The sequence below is a fragment of the Equus quagga genome, chromosome 14, assembly GCF_021613505.1.
Source record: "Equus quagga isolate Etosha38 chromosome 14, UCLA_HA_Equagga_1.0, whole genome shotgun sequence".
Lineage (NCBI taxonomy): Eukaryota > Metazoa > Chordata > Mammalia > Perissodactyla > Equidae > Equus > Equus quagga.
Window position 1 is genome coordinate 27,093,479 of NC_060280.1, and position 13,281 is coordinate 27,106,759.

General features: G+C 43.3%; 1 protein-coding gene across 8 annotated transcripts in view; it reads right to left on the bottom strand.

The window, feature by feature from the left end:
• Positions 1-13,281, bottom strand: part of NUMA1 (nuclear mitotic apparatus protein 1) — a 68,435-nt gene that overhangs the window by 36,918 nt on the left and 18,236 nt on the right. For 3 of the 8 annotated variants that reach the window (XM_046685329.1, XM_046685328.1, XM_046685321.1), the window contains exon 1: positions 94-247. The exons of 2 other annotated variants lie outside the window; for them this stretch is intronic. The gene's annotated coding sequence lies outside the window, so the exon portion shown is untranslated. Of the gene's footprint in view, positions 1-93; positions 249-576; positions 596-917; positions 1,072-13,281 lie in introns of those variants that run through there. 3 more of the 8 variants (XM_046685331.1, XM_046685324.1, XM_046685326.1) reach the window with 3 other exon arrangements.

Below are 13,281 nucleotides of genomic sequence, written 5' to 3' on the forward strand. Positions count from 1 at the left end.
GGCGGGAGACTCCACCGCACCCCCTCGTCCATGTTTGAACAAAAACCCAGAGAAAGAGTGAGGGACAAAAGTCTCAGTGCAGGGGGGCCTTACCAGACTCCTAAAGCCAAACGTATCTACAGGTTTTAATCCGCCATTAGCATTTAAATCTTGAAAGGAGAGGAGGAAGGGGGGGCTAGTGGAAAGTAACCCCACACACAAAAGAAAAGTTGTTGGTTTTCTTCTCAGTCAGCCTGGCAGGAGCGATCTTCCTGGCTGACAGCCAGAAGTGCGTCACAGCCAGGAGTCTGCTTTCTTTAAAGGCACAGCAAGCTTCCGCGAGCCGGGAGCGACGGCGGCGAAGCAGGGAACTCTCAGCAAGGGGGGAGGGGTGGCAGTCGGGGGCAAGGAGGGAGGGGCGCTCTGGAGAGGAGGGGCTGCGAGGGCTTGGCCGACAAACAAGAGACTAGGACGCATGGCGGGGTGGTGGGGGCTGAGGCGGCAGACAAAAATACTGAACTGCAACAGTGGCAAGAGCCAAGGCAAACCGTGGCATAAACACACAAAACACATCTCACAGTGGCCTGCCCGACAAACCTGATATCACCCGGACACTCCCCCTTCTCTCTCTTAAGACAGCAGTGACAGCCTGTCCAAATCGGGGCAGCAACGGAGGGGTAGGCCACGGGCTGCCCTGATTAGGTCAGCCCCCGCCTGGCAGGAGCAGGGCAGGGAGGAAGACCCGGGAACAGACGCCTTGGAGGGCAGGACGCAGGCCCTTTGAAACGGGGGCAGCTTCCTGCCGCTCCAGGGCGGCCGTGTCTTTAAGCGCACACACGCTGCTCACAAAGCGCCTGCCTCCTTCCGCGGGCGCCGTCTGCCCTGGGACATGGCCGCCCCCCAAGCCCGCTCCCTGAGGGGATCTCTCCAGCCCGTACCTTGTGCGTGGCAAGGCCAGGATGCCGCGCTGTGCCCGCTCCTCCCCCTCGGCCACCCAAACAAGAAGCCCAGGCAGACTGCGGCCCTGGCGCACAGGCCTGCGCTGTCCTGTCCGGGTGGCTGCGTGCTATTGTCGACTGTGGAATGGCCGCCAAAATCCCAGCTGTGCTGCCAGAACCTAATCCCCTGTTCCGCTGGGCTTTTTTGGGGAGGGGCCGAGGGGCCAAGGCAAAGGACCTAGCATGGCAGGCACTGGCTGGAGCCCCTTAACAGACACAGGCACTGGGATCCACCGGCAGAGCATACAGGCTCTGCTCTCCTACCTGGCCGAAAAGAAAAGATGTCTGACTCTTCGAAAACAAAACCACAAGCGTTTCCACCCACTGAACAGTGACCTTCGCCAAGACTAGGAGAGAAACCCACCAGTTATCAGGAACTCCTTCATCTTATTTACACCACAAACATTTATTAAGCACCTCATGTGTGCAAGGCACTGCTATAGGACATTGTAGGGAGTCTCCAAAGATGAAATCCAGCAGCTACACTGAGGTAAGGTTATAATTCCACAGGAGATAAGAAATGTGAGTCGAAAATTCTATTTCAAGACAGTATGTGCTAACTCCCACAAAAAAGGATAAAATTTCTAGCTAGCTGAGTAGGGAAGGACTAAGAAAATGAAGTGATATTTTAATTTGGATCTTAAAACACACAGGTAGAATTTCCCCAGATGGAAATGGAGAGAGGAGTGGGGAAGAAGGGAAAGCAGAGAGGGGGTACAAAAGTACTGGGAGACCAGACTTGAAGGGTGAGTTGGGGTCAGAGTTGGAGAATCTTGAACTTCAAACCAAGAAATTAAATAAAGATTTGAATGTTTATTTTGTTGTTTGTTTTTAACATAGAGACGTGGCACGACGAGAACTGTACTTTAAGAAATTATTCTGGAATAAAAATGAATGAGACTACCAGCAGGGAGGCGGGTCAGAGACAGGTAATAAGGACATGAAGGAGGGTAGGGCAAGAGAGAATGGAAAGGAGAATGAGACAGACTGTGGAGACAGGATGAAGAGAAGGGAATGACTAGAAGGAGAGGAAGAAACTATAAAGGACAGGAAAGTGTGAGGGATGGCTGGGAGGACAGAAAAGCCGTATGTAGAATTAAATGAAGTGAGGAGATGATACAGAACATGTTAGAACAAGAGAGAAAACGAAGTATAATAAATAGCAGCTAATGCTTACTGAGTGCAGACTATGTGCCAGGCACTGTTCTACACGCCTCATGTGTATTAACACATGAATCTGAAAAACTCCCTTAGTGGAGCAGATACTATTATCACTCAACTTTAGAGAGGAGGAAACTCGGCCACGGAGATGAAATAATTTGCCTGAGATCACACAGCTAGTGAATGGCAGAACTCTATACCTCTTGATGCCAGGTGACCCTGGCAAGTAACCTCTGAGCCTCAGTATCCCTATTAAACAAGGATAAAGATATCTATTTTATAAGGCTGTGATGAGGATTAATTCAATTAACACCTCTAAGGTGTCCAACACATTGGCTGACACATAAGGCACAAGGTGGTACTTAACAAAGGTTAACTCCTATTTGGGTGTTTTGGCCCCTTGTCACTAAGGTGTCCAAGCAAAAGTTGGCTTACCATTTGTTGGGGAAGCTAGTGGGGCTGCCCCTCCCTGGAGCAGGAGAAAGGATCCTCAGGGTGCTTGCTTTCCTTCCATCAGTCTGCCTCTCTGGATTTTACTTTAAGGTCTAACTCAAATTTCAACTCAACTATTTCTTAACAGATAACAGTGGTTATCTCGGGGAGGAGTTAGACTGTAGGGGACTTTCTACACCATATGTTTTTTATGTTTGAATTTATTTTTAATAACCATGTATTACAGTGGTGATCAGAAAAACGTCTCTACATTCTGCATTTGGCACTTGTACTGCATTAATTGCATATGCACGGAAGTCTTGTCTTCACATCTAGAATGTAAATTCCTCAAGGGCATAACCCGTTCCATCTCTCTCTCTATGATCCTCCATATACCTAGCACACCGGGGCTCCCTGAATCTGATCCACTGAACTACATCTGGATGGCAGGTTTCCAAATTTAACCTTCTGGCCACCAGAGAAGGACTGTGGTGAGTCGTGGGGGTGCTGTGGAGGGGGTCAGAAAAAGGCCCATTGCTGCAAAGACCTCCCATCGCCCCACTTCTTCTCCCAGGCCCTATAGCTTATTCCCACAGTGTCACTTGTAGTGGGTGGTTAGCAATCACTATTGGTATAAAGGGAAGTTCTTATTCAAAGCAGCACCAGGAAAGTAAAGGCAAAGCAAAATCCAAAGCTTTTATAGAAAAGCAAAGTGGCAAACATAATTTAATGACTGACACAATCAACACTCCAGAAAACGTATGAGATAAAAATAGGAGGCAGGCCTGTTAGTGAACATCATCCTGGCTGCTAACACTGTCCTGGCCACATCTGGCATTGTGTCAGCCCTGAAGCTCCCTAGCACGTGAAATAATCGATATTGTGTCTTAAAGAATACAAGAGGTCTTCCCCCCACCCTCCCTTGGCTCTAACTCAAGGCAACAGCTTCCAGCTGTGCAGCCTCAGAGGGGCTGAACTCTCCTCTGGAACCTCTTCACCAAAGTTGCAAAGCTTCTGGGACTGCTCTTCAGGACAGCCCAAGGAGCTGGGCGAGTTTCCCCAGCCTCTCCCTCCCTCGCCACAAGGCTGCCACGCCCCTCCTGTGGCAGAACTTCCCCACCCCTCCTCCCAGCCTAGCCAGGCAGCAGGGAGGTCAGATGGCTCCTGCTTGATTCCACAATCCCTGCTCATTGTCTCCAAAAGACTGGGATGGGAGTGGTAAAACCATTTTTACAAGAGAGATGGAGGAAGGAAAGAATATGACAAATGACTAACTCAAAATTCAGGATAGAGTTCAGATAGAGGTTGGAGGGGGTTGGTGAGGGGTACAGAGCGCACAGGGTGTTTCAAAGGGCCTGGTAATGTTACGTCCCTGAGCTTGGTGGTAGATGCATGGGTGTTTGTTTTATTATTCTTGTTTAAAATGTAAACGTAACAGTTTTTAATGTATATTATCATTTTTAAAACTTTAAACAAAAGACTGGGAGAGAGTAATTCCCCTGAGAAAACCCAGGAATGGGATGGTTCTAATACAAATAATTCACCTGGCATTCAAGGCCCTCTATAACCTGGCCCCAGTTTTACCTTCTAGAGTCATTTATGTCCTTACCCAAACCCTCTACCCTGCCAGACTGGTCTTCTCACTGTCCTCTGAAGTCCCCCTGAAACTCCTACCTCAGGCTGCTAGCCTGGAAGAGAAGCTTTCGCTGTAGAAATCTGTAGGCTAGGGCCCAGTTAGAGCCTCTCTCTCAGTCCCTAGGCTCTCTCATGAAGAAAGTCGGCAGGAAAAATGCTCTTACTGTATACACTGCCCGGTGCAATACCTTCTTGTCTTTCCTCTGCCATGTGATGTCTGTCCTAGCATAATAAATACCCAAAGACTACCATTCTTGGTTTGTTTGTTTTTTTTGAGGAAGATTAGCCCTGAGCTAACATCTGCTGCCAATCCTCTTCTTTTTGCTGAGGAACAGTGGCCCTGAGCTAACATCCGTGCCCATCTTCCCCTACTTTATATGTGGGATGCCTACCACAACATGGCTTGCCAAGCAGTGCCATGTCCGCACCCGGGATCTGAACCAGCGAACCCTGGGCCAAACGTACACACTTAACCACTGCACCACCAACCAGCCCCTCATTCTTCTTGTTGATGTTACTGCTGTAATTAATAGCTAACATTTAATGAGCACTCAGTATGCACCAGGCACTATGCTAAACACTTCCATGCTTTATTTTCTTTAATCCTCACAATAACCCAATGACACAATAACCCAAATACTATGATTATCCCTATTTTACAGAAAAGGAAACTGAAAACTAGAAAGATTAAGTGCCTAAGGTCACATGGTAGTAAGTGTTGGAGCCAAAATTTGAGCCCAGTTGGGTCTGTGCCCAGAGCCCATCCTCTTACATGGTCATCTCATCTAATCCTCAGGACAATCCATACGGTAGATTTTATTTCTATTATAAAAATGAGGAAATCTGAGGCTCAGAAATTCAGTCACTCCGTCACATAAGTAGTGAGTTGCCTATCTGGTCTCTACATTATTCTCTACTGCTCTTAAACAATCATTGAATGAATGTTTAAAAGCTAGCACATTCTTGGTGGCTCAAAGAAGTCTTGTACTTCTACCTCCTCATAAAAATCAACTTTTTAATCAAAACAATCAAACAGTTCGAATTTCAAAAGTATCCACTAAAGATTTTTTTCGGAAGATGCAAGAGCTTTACAAACATTGAAGGACAAAAACTCCTCTGAAGCAAAAGCACAGAAGAGTCTTCTACTAGAAGGGATGCTGGACCCATCTCAAAGGTGAGCGGCCATAGATAAAGAAGGCTGGAGGAAACATCATTGCTGGAGGGAAGGGCTGCTGTTTCAGAACCTTGACCTCAAGCTTATTTACCAGGCCTCATTCTCCCTCTCCAGAGGGTAGTGGCTGAGTAATGAGGCAGTGTTGGTAAGCCTGCAGCTTCCTGGGAGAGAAAAGCAGAGGGCAAATCAAAACCCAGAGAGGATTCATTATGACATCCAAGAGGCTCTATTCAGTTCTCCCTCAAGAAGGTCTTTCTACAAAACACCTAAGAACCTGTTCACCCTGTTTCATTGTCACAGAGGAATTAATGGCCCTGTCCCTATAGGTAACATATGTAGCACAATATTTGCTCACAAACACTGAACTGATGATGAATACGGTAAAAGAGACTGAAGGTAGAACAGTCTTTTTTTTTTTAAAGATTGGCACCTGAGCTAACAACTGTTGCCAATCTTTTTTTTCTTTTTCTGCTTTTTCTCCCCAAGTCCTCCCAATACTTAGTTGTATATTCTTAGTTATGGGTCCTTCTAGTTGTGGCATGTGGGACGCCGCCTCAGCGTGGCCTGACAAGCGGTGCCATGTCCACTCCCAGGATCCAAACCAGCAAAACCCTGGGCCGCAGAAGCGGAGTGCACAAACTTAACCACTCAGCCACGGGCTGGCCTGGGGAGAACAGTCTTAAGTAAAGATTTACAAATCCTGGAAATAGACTCACTAATGGCAGAAAACACTAGATTTGGTGTTGGAAGCCCCTGGAGGTAAGTTCTGGATAAGTCACTTACTAAATTTGCGGCTTAGGCAAGTCACTTGCCCTAGCTTGGGTCTCAGTAAAAGAGGATTGGGTTAGATCATATCTAAGGTACGTCCAAAAATTCCCCATGATTCTTTCCCCAGGATAGTATTCTCAACAACAACAATGACAACAAAAATCTTGCAACAAAACTAATTTCCTCAGAATCTGGCCCAGTTTAGGGCTTCCTTTCCAAAAAACAAAAATAGCAATACCCCCAGAAACAGGCACTTTGTTTGTTACCCTACAGGGTCCCATCCCCAAAGCGAGACACATGTGGGTGCTTCACTAATCCTGATGAACAGAGGAGGTCCTTGGAAACTGGCAGTACCACCTTGCATGGGCTACGAAGAAAGGTGATTGGAGTTATACTCAGGGCATTTACAAGGTTTCATAAATAAAAGCCACAGAGAAAGTACAATTTATAATTACATTGGTCTAAACAGCCTAAGGAAAAGCAGCTTTCTATACCTGGTCAACAAATCACAGAATCTCATGGTTGAAAGAGATGATCCTAATGGTCATCCAGTCCTACCCTACATCCATGCTGGAATACATGTGACAACTTTGCTGAAGATTTGCTATCTCCTGCCTGAGACAGAAATTTTACAACTTACTTGTATGCCTGAGCAAGGTCTGCCAATTGGAGACAACTTGTGAATTCAGAACATAAGCTTGGAGAACTCTGCCTAGGATCTGGTTTGTTTCAAATAGGCTTTAAGTATCTATAAAACTCAGATGACATCTCTCTCTTCTCCCCTCCGTTTTCTCTCTCTCTGCTTTATCTTCCATGTTTCCACCTCCTACACAACACTGAGACCCCTCTTTCTGGTTCCAAATCCACTTCTCCTTCTACCACACCAGGATGCCTTTAACCACTGATAGAAATGAACAAACACAAATATTAAGAGGGGTTGGGTTTCTAAATAGGATGCTAGATTGACTCAAGAACCAAATTTTTCAATGTTACTAATAAGTAAAATAAATGAGAATGGTGTCTAACATGGCCATGATAAACAAAGCAAAACAAAACAAAAAAAAAACCCTTACATTTAAACAGACTTCAAGAATTTAAGGAAGGCTATGTTTCACATCTCAATTAATCCTCCCTAAAGAACCCTAAGAAGAAAGCATGTTTATTTCAATTTTATAGACTAGGAAACTAAGGCTTAGAAAGAATGCCTGCCTCAAGGTCAACCATCAAGGTTGCCACGCCAGACCTCAAGTCTTCTAAATCTAGTGCTCTCTCCAACACACTTCAGCTACATCCTGTACCTTTCTCATCAGTATAGTTCTTCAGGTGTACAAAGCACTTATGCACTCCTTGTTCAAACTGTTTCTGCTACAGCTTATGAAATGGGCAGGGCAGGTGTCTTTTTCTCCATTTTTAAAGATGTTAAGAAACCTGAACAGCATTAGATAAAATATCTCATGTATCTGGCATTGCTGAGAAGTACGAAGGTACGAAGTTCCTCACAAGCAATTTTCCTAAAAACTGAAATTTCCTCCCTTTAGGACAAAACCTTTTTTTTAAACTACTTGCAATACAATTTCTCCAAAATACATAAGATATACTCTTTAATTGGAATTAATGAAATTTAATCAGGGACGTACAACTATAAACATGAAATAAACACCTGTAGATACTGTGCTGGGGACTCAAAGATGAATCAGATAGGCTTATAATCCTGTGGAGAAAGAAATATACCTATAACTCACCTTAAAACAAGGCCAAAGAACAGGGACTTGGGTAGTGCTGAAAGGAAGGTGAGAGAACATTGGAAAGTCTACTGGAGACCAGTAGCGACTTACTAAAGAGCAGTGGGAGGCACTGAAGTGTCCTGAGCAGGAGAATGGCATACCTGTGTGTGCTTTTTGGAAAGATGAATCTGGCACAACATTGAGTCCAGAGGCAGAATCCACAGTTAGCTGGCAATTGTAGTGGCAGACATAAAACTGCTGCTGCCAGGGCAGGGGCAACAGGAACTACCAAGAAAGGTATATTTGAAAAGCACTGCAGGGGTAGACACAGGGCTCTTAGGATACGGGGGTGTGGGAAAGGTGGGGAGAAGAAAAGACCTCTAAGATTCTTGCTTTGGTGAAAAGACTTCAGGGTGGGAACCCAGGATAAGTTACTGTTTTAGAGGAGCTGTGAGGGACTGATTAACTCAGGATGGGATGAGGAGGAAAGCTTCACCAAGGAAGGAACATTTAAGCTGAGTGCTTAAAGGATGAGTAGGATGAATAGGGTTTCATCAAAAAAGAAGTAAAAAGAGCATTCTAGGCAAAGAGAACAGCATGTGCAAAGACAGAGTTTATTACATTTCAGCAATGGCATGCAGTTTTAGGAAGATGTACCAGATGAGGAGGATAAGAAGTACTAAATTGTGAGGCACTTACATCATACTAAGGAATTCACATTACATCCTGTAGGTAATGGGCAACAATCAGGTTTCTAAAGGGATGGAGTAAAGAGGAGTAACACAGATAAGATCTATATTCCAGTCTGCATGAAGTACATGCTGGAATGGTAAGAAACAAGAGGAAGGCAGTATAGCATAATGGCTAAGGGCATAGGGTCTGGAGTTAGACTGCCTAATTAAAACCGTGGCTCTATAGCTTACTTGCAACCTTGAACAGCTTACTTAACCTCTCTGTATTCCCAGTTTCCCCATCTGTAAAATGGGAATAATAATAGTACTCTCTCAGACGGTCGAAATAAGGAATTACACATATACTAGATAGTACATGTAAAGTGCTTAGCGCAATATCTGGTACAGAGAGAAACACTAGATGCTATTAAAGGCTGAAAGTTCATTAATAGAAAGTTACATCCTCATAGGGTCTAGTGTGGTCCATGCTCTTCCTTCCACCAGAAGTTTTTTTTTGTGGAAGATTAGCCCTGAGCTAACATCTGCTGCCAATCCTCCTCTTTTTGCTGAGGAAGACTGGCCCTGAGCTAACATCCATGCCCATCTTCCTCTACTTTATATGTGGGACGCCTACCACAGCATGGCTTGCCAAGTGATGCCATGTCCGCACCTGGGATCCGAACCAGCGAACCCTGGGCCGCCGAAGTGGAACCTGTGCACTTAACCGCTGCACCACGGGGCCAGCCCCAAGAAGCTTTCTTTTCCTACCTCTTCACCTAGTTAATTCTAACTTATCCTTCATTTGTCAGCTCAAATGTTACTTCCTCATGAAAACTCTCCCTAACCACCTTAGGTCAAGTTCCTACTATACAAAGCCATATTCCTTTCCTTCACAGCGCTCATAGTTTCTACTACACCTTTTTGTATTTCATTAATTTCTTTCTCCTACTACCAGACATTCCATGAAATTGCAGATTGTGGGCTCACCACTGAATTCTCAGAACTTAGTACAATGCTGGCACATAGAAAGTACCTGACAAGTATTTCTTGAATGAATGAAAGGTTTCAAATTATATTTTAAAAGTGAACCCTCTTCAGATGCAATCTCTATAATAGAACTCAGGATACAGATAAAAGTAGATGGTTTAAAGTAAAGGATGTTTGGAGCCCTGTCCTCTCTGCTTCCACCTGGTTTTTGAGTCAGTTCTGTAGTTTTATTAAGCTTTGTAGAATGCAGTGCAAAACTATTGTTTTTTCCAAGCAAGTAGTGATGTATGTTTGAAGTAAGGCAGTGATAAAAAAAAGAGGAAGCAATAGCTGTGAGAATTACTTACGATAGACCCTGATAATCAATTATAAGTGAAGAATGAGAAAAGGAAAATTTTAGAAGCACCTCTAAATTTCCTAGCTTGAGTGAATGGGTGGATGGACATGTGTGCCAAAAACTAACAAAAGAATGCAAAAGTAATAATAACTTCGCTCATTGAGCACTAGTATCAATCCTATCAAGCAAGTACTATTAATATCCTCTTTTATAGAAGGTTTCAAGATGTTGAACAACCTGTCCAAGATCATGAGGCTAATAAGTAGTAGAATTAAGATTCAAATCTACATCTGTCTTTGTCTCCAAAGTCCATAATCTAAACCATCATGCTATACTGGCAGGCAGTTTGAGAGTTTGGTTTTAGACGTGAGGTGTCCACCAGATATACAATTAGGAAAATCCAGTAACTGGTGTAAAATATGATTCAGGGCTAGAGATGTAGATTTGGGTCACATTTGGTACAGTGTGACTATAATCAGAAGAGGGTCTATGGTAGGATCATGCTTGCTAACACGGCCTGTAAAGAGCGGTGTATTCATTTGCTATTGAAATTTGTCAATCTTTTGCCAAAGCCTCTGCTTTGCAAAGCTCTAGGGGATACCAGCATTAAGAGAAGAAGTGGGAGACTTTGGGATAAATTCCAGATCTCTGGGTTCTTTTAGGTCTTTTATATTATTTCCATTTAGAGAAAATTTAATAGAAAGCCAGTGACCACACCAATGCAACCAAAAAAGGAGGCAATACAGGTGGTTAAGAGAATGGATTTCAGGATCAGACAAACTTCTTCACTTTCCCTCCTTACTTTAGGTTCACATCATCTCCTGCTTGGGATTCTACCTCCCTCACCAAAAACGACGTAGCATTTGTATACAGCTTTTTACCACTGACAGTGTTTTCCATCTACAAAGTATTTCACATGATCCTCACAACAGCTCTACAGGACAGACATTATTGTTTTCATTTTATCCAAGAGGAACGAAGTTCAGAAAAGTACCTTGCCTAAGGTCATACAACTAAAAAGCAACAGGACCACGATGCAACTCTGATCTTCTGGGTCCAAATCTGGAGCTCTTTCCAGCAGACTCACTGAAGACAACCATGAGCCACCACTTATGAACCAAAAGAGTCACCATCCCTATGTACATTTTCACTGCGTTTAAAAAAAAGACAGCAGAGGGCTAATGATGGAAAGGGCCTAATGGGATGCTTATAACGTTCTGCTTCTTGATATGAGTAGTTACACAGGTGTGTTCACTTTGTGGAAAATCATGAGCTATATATTTTAATTTATGCACTTTTCCGTATGTATATTAAACTTCAAATAAAAAGCAAACACCAGGCAAAACTAAAAGAGGGATTAATAAAAATTCAGGAGCACTAAGTTGAATATCTTGAGACTACATATATATTTACCTGACTTTTCAAGCAGCAGCTACATATAGGATACCTACCAGTTAAGTAAGAATGCATAAAATCCTTGCATGCTCAAATACCTGCTCCCTACCCAGGATGTCTCAGTGATGTGAGTGAATCTGATGGGATTAGAAGCAAGGGAAGCCCACGAAGGGGACAAGATTATAGTTAATGAAAAAAAAAATGGCATTGAGGGGCCGGCCCTGTGGCCAAGTGGTTAAGTTTGCACGTTCCGCTTCGGTGGCCCAGGATTTCACCGGTCTGGATCCTGGGCACAGACATGGCACCGCTCATCAGGCCATGTTGAGGCAGCGTCCCACATAGCACAACCAGAGGCACTCACAACTAGAATATACAACTATGCACTGGGAGACTTTGGGGAGAAAGAAAAGGAAAAAAAAGGCAGATCGGCAACAGATGTTAGCTCAGGTGCCAACCTTTAAAAAAAAACGGCATTGAAAAGTAGAACTATCCTATATCATCAATGATAAGATATCTCAATTCCAGAGATGATAAAAATGTGAAAAAAATGGCCAATGACAATTGAAAGATGCCACCAATTATAAAAAGCATCCTAATTTCAATGTTAAAATGTGTAAAAAAAAAAATAAAAAGCATTTAAAAATAAATGAAATACAATGTTCCGATCCCAAGGGGTAGTTCAATTGTGGAATCACAGCTTCAGGGAGTGTCAGGGCTAGAAAGGACCTTGGAGGTCAGTGTCTCCTGGTACAAGCTCTTCACTTTGGAGATGAGGAGACTGGGGCGCTTGTTTAAAGGCTGTTAAATGACCCTGTGAAATTGAAGCTCTCACATCAGAAAGTCGAGAACTACAATTACAAAGTTGGTTCCCTGACTCCTGGTTCTTTCCACCACCCAGATACCTCCCCTAAACCCCAGAGAAGACTTACACGTGAAGTCTATTTTTACTTTCATAATTCTTTACTTCATTAAATCACTAAAAAAATTAAAGGCACCTCTTAAAAATTAAGAAGAAAAAATATTTAGGAAACTTCATTTCTTGCTTATACAAGTTTATTTTCCTTGTTCTCTAAAACAAATAAAGCAATACAAAGTTAGATTAAAAAAAAAAAAATTAGTAATCTCTCAGCCCCTTTTCATTTCCCCCCCAAACCCTCCCATAAGATAAGAAATGTTAATAGATTTTCCGGCATTGCCCCCAAAAACATAAGCACAAATATATTTTTATATTTAAGAGGATTTTTTGTTTCTATTTTAAAGAAACTAGGTTTACACTTTAACATTGCTCTGCAACTTGTTTTTCTCACAGTTTATCATGAACATTCTCCTAAATGTCAATAAATAAAATTCTAATTCATACTTTTAAAAAGTTGTATAATATCGGTCCATATAAAGAATATACCATAATGTGTTCACATATTTTCCTATTGGACATAGCTATTTTTAATCTGTTACCATTTCAAACAAAGCTGTAATGAATACCCTTGTACATGTTTCTTTTTACATGAAAGAAAAAACTATTTCTACACATACACTTTCCTTATTGTCTCATGTTTTGATTGCTTCCTTTCCTGTCATCATCCCTGCCTCACTCGCTCACAGAATTCTCCTCAGGGCCCAGGGTGGTAACGAAGGGCAAAGCAATTTGGAGAATGTCAAGACATGACATGTGATAGTGACTGTTGGTAAACTAGAATTGTCCTATTTTGGCTGCCTCTCCCAGCCACCTGTGCACACTGCCCCCCCCCCCCCCCCCCCCCCCCCCCCATGTGCTCCTTGCTCTGGCTCAGCAGCTGATTCCAACTGAAGTGATGTGGGCCAAGCTGGCTTGGGGAATTAGCCCTACTCTGTCACAGTCCTGGCAAGTGCAGACAGGCCCACCAGCTATCCAAACAAGTGGTCAGGAGAAAGAATACATTACTGCTATAAAATAATATAACATAGAAGTATATAGAGTAAAATGCAAAACTCTCCATTCACCAAACCTTAACCCACATTTGCCAAAGGCACTCCCCTCCTC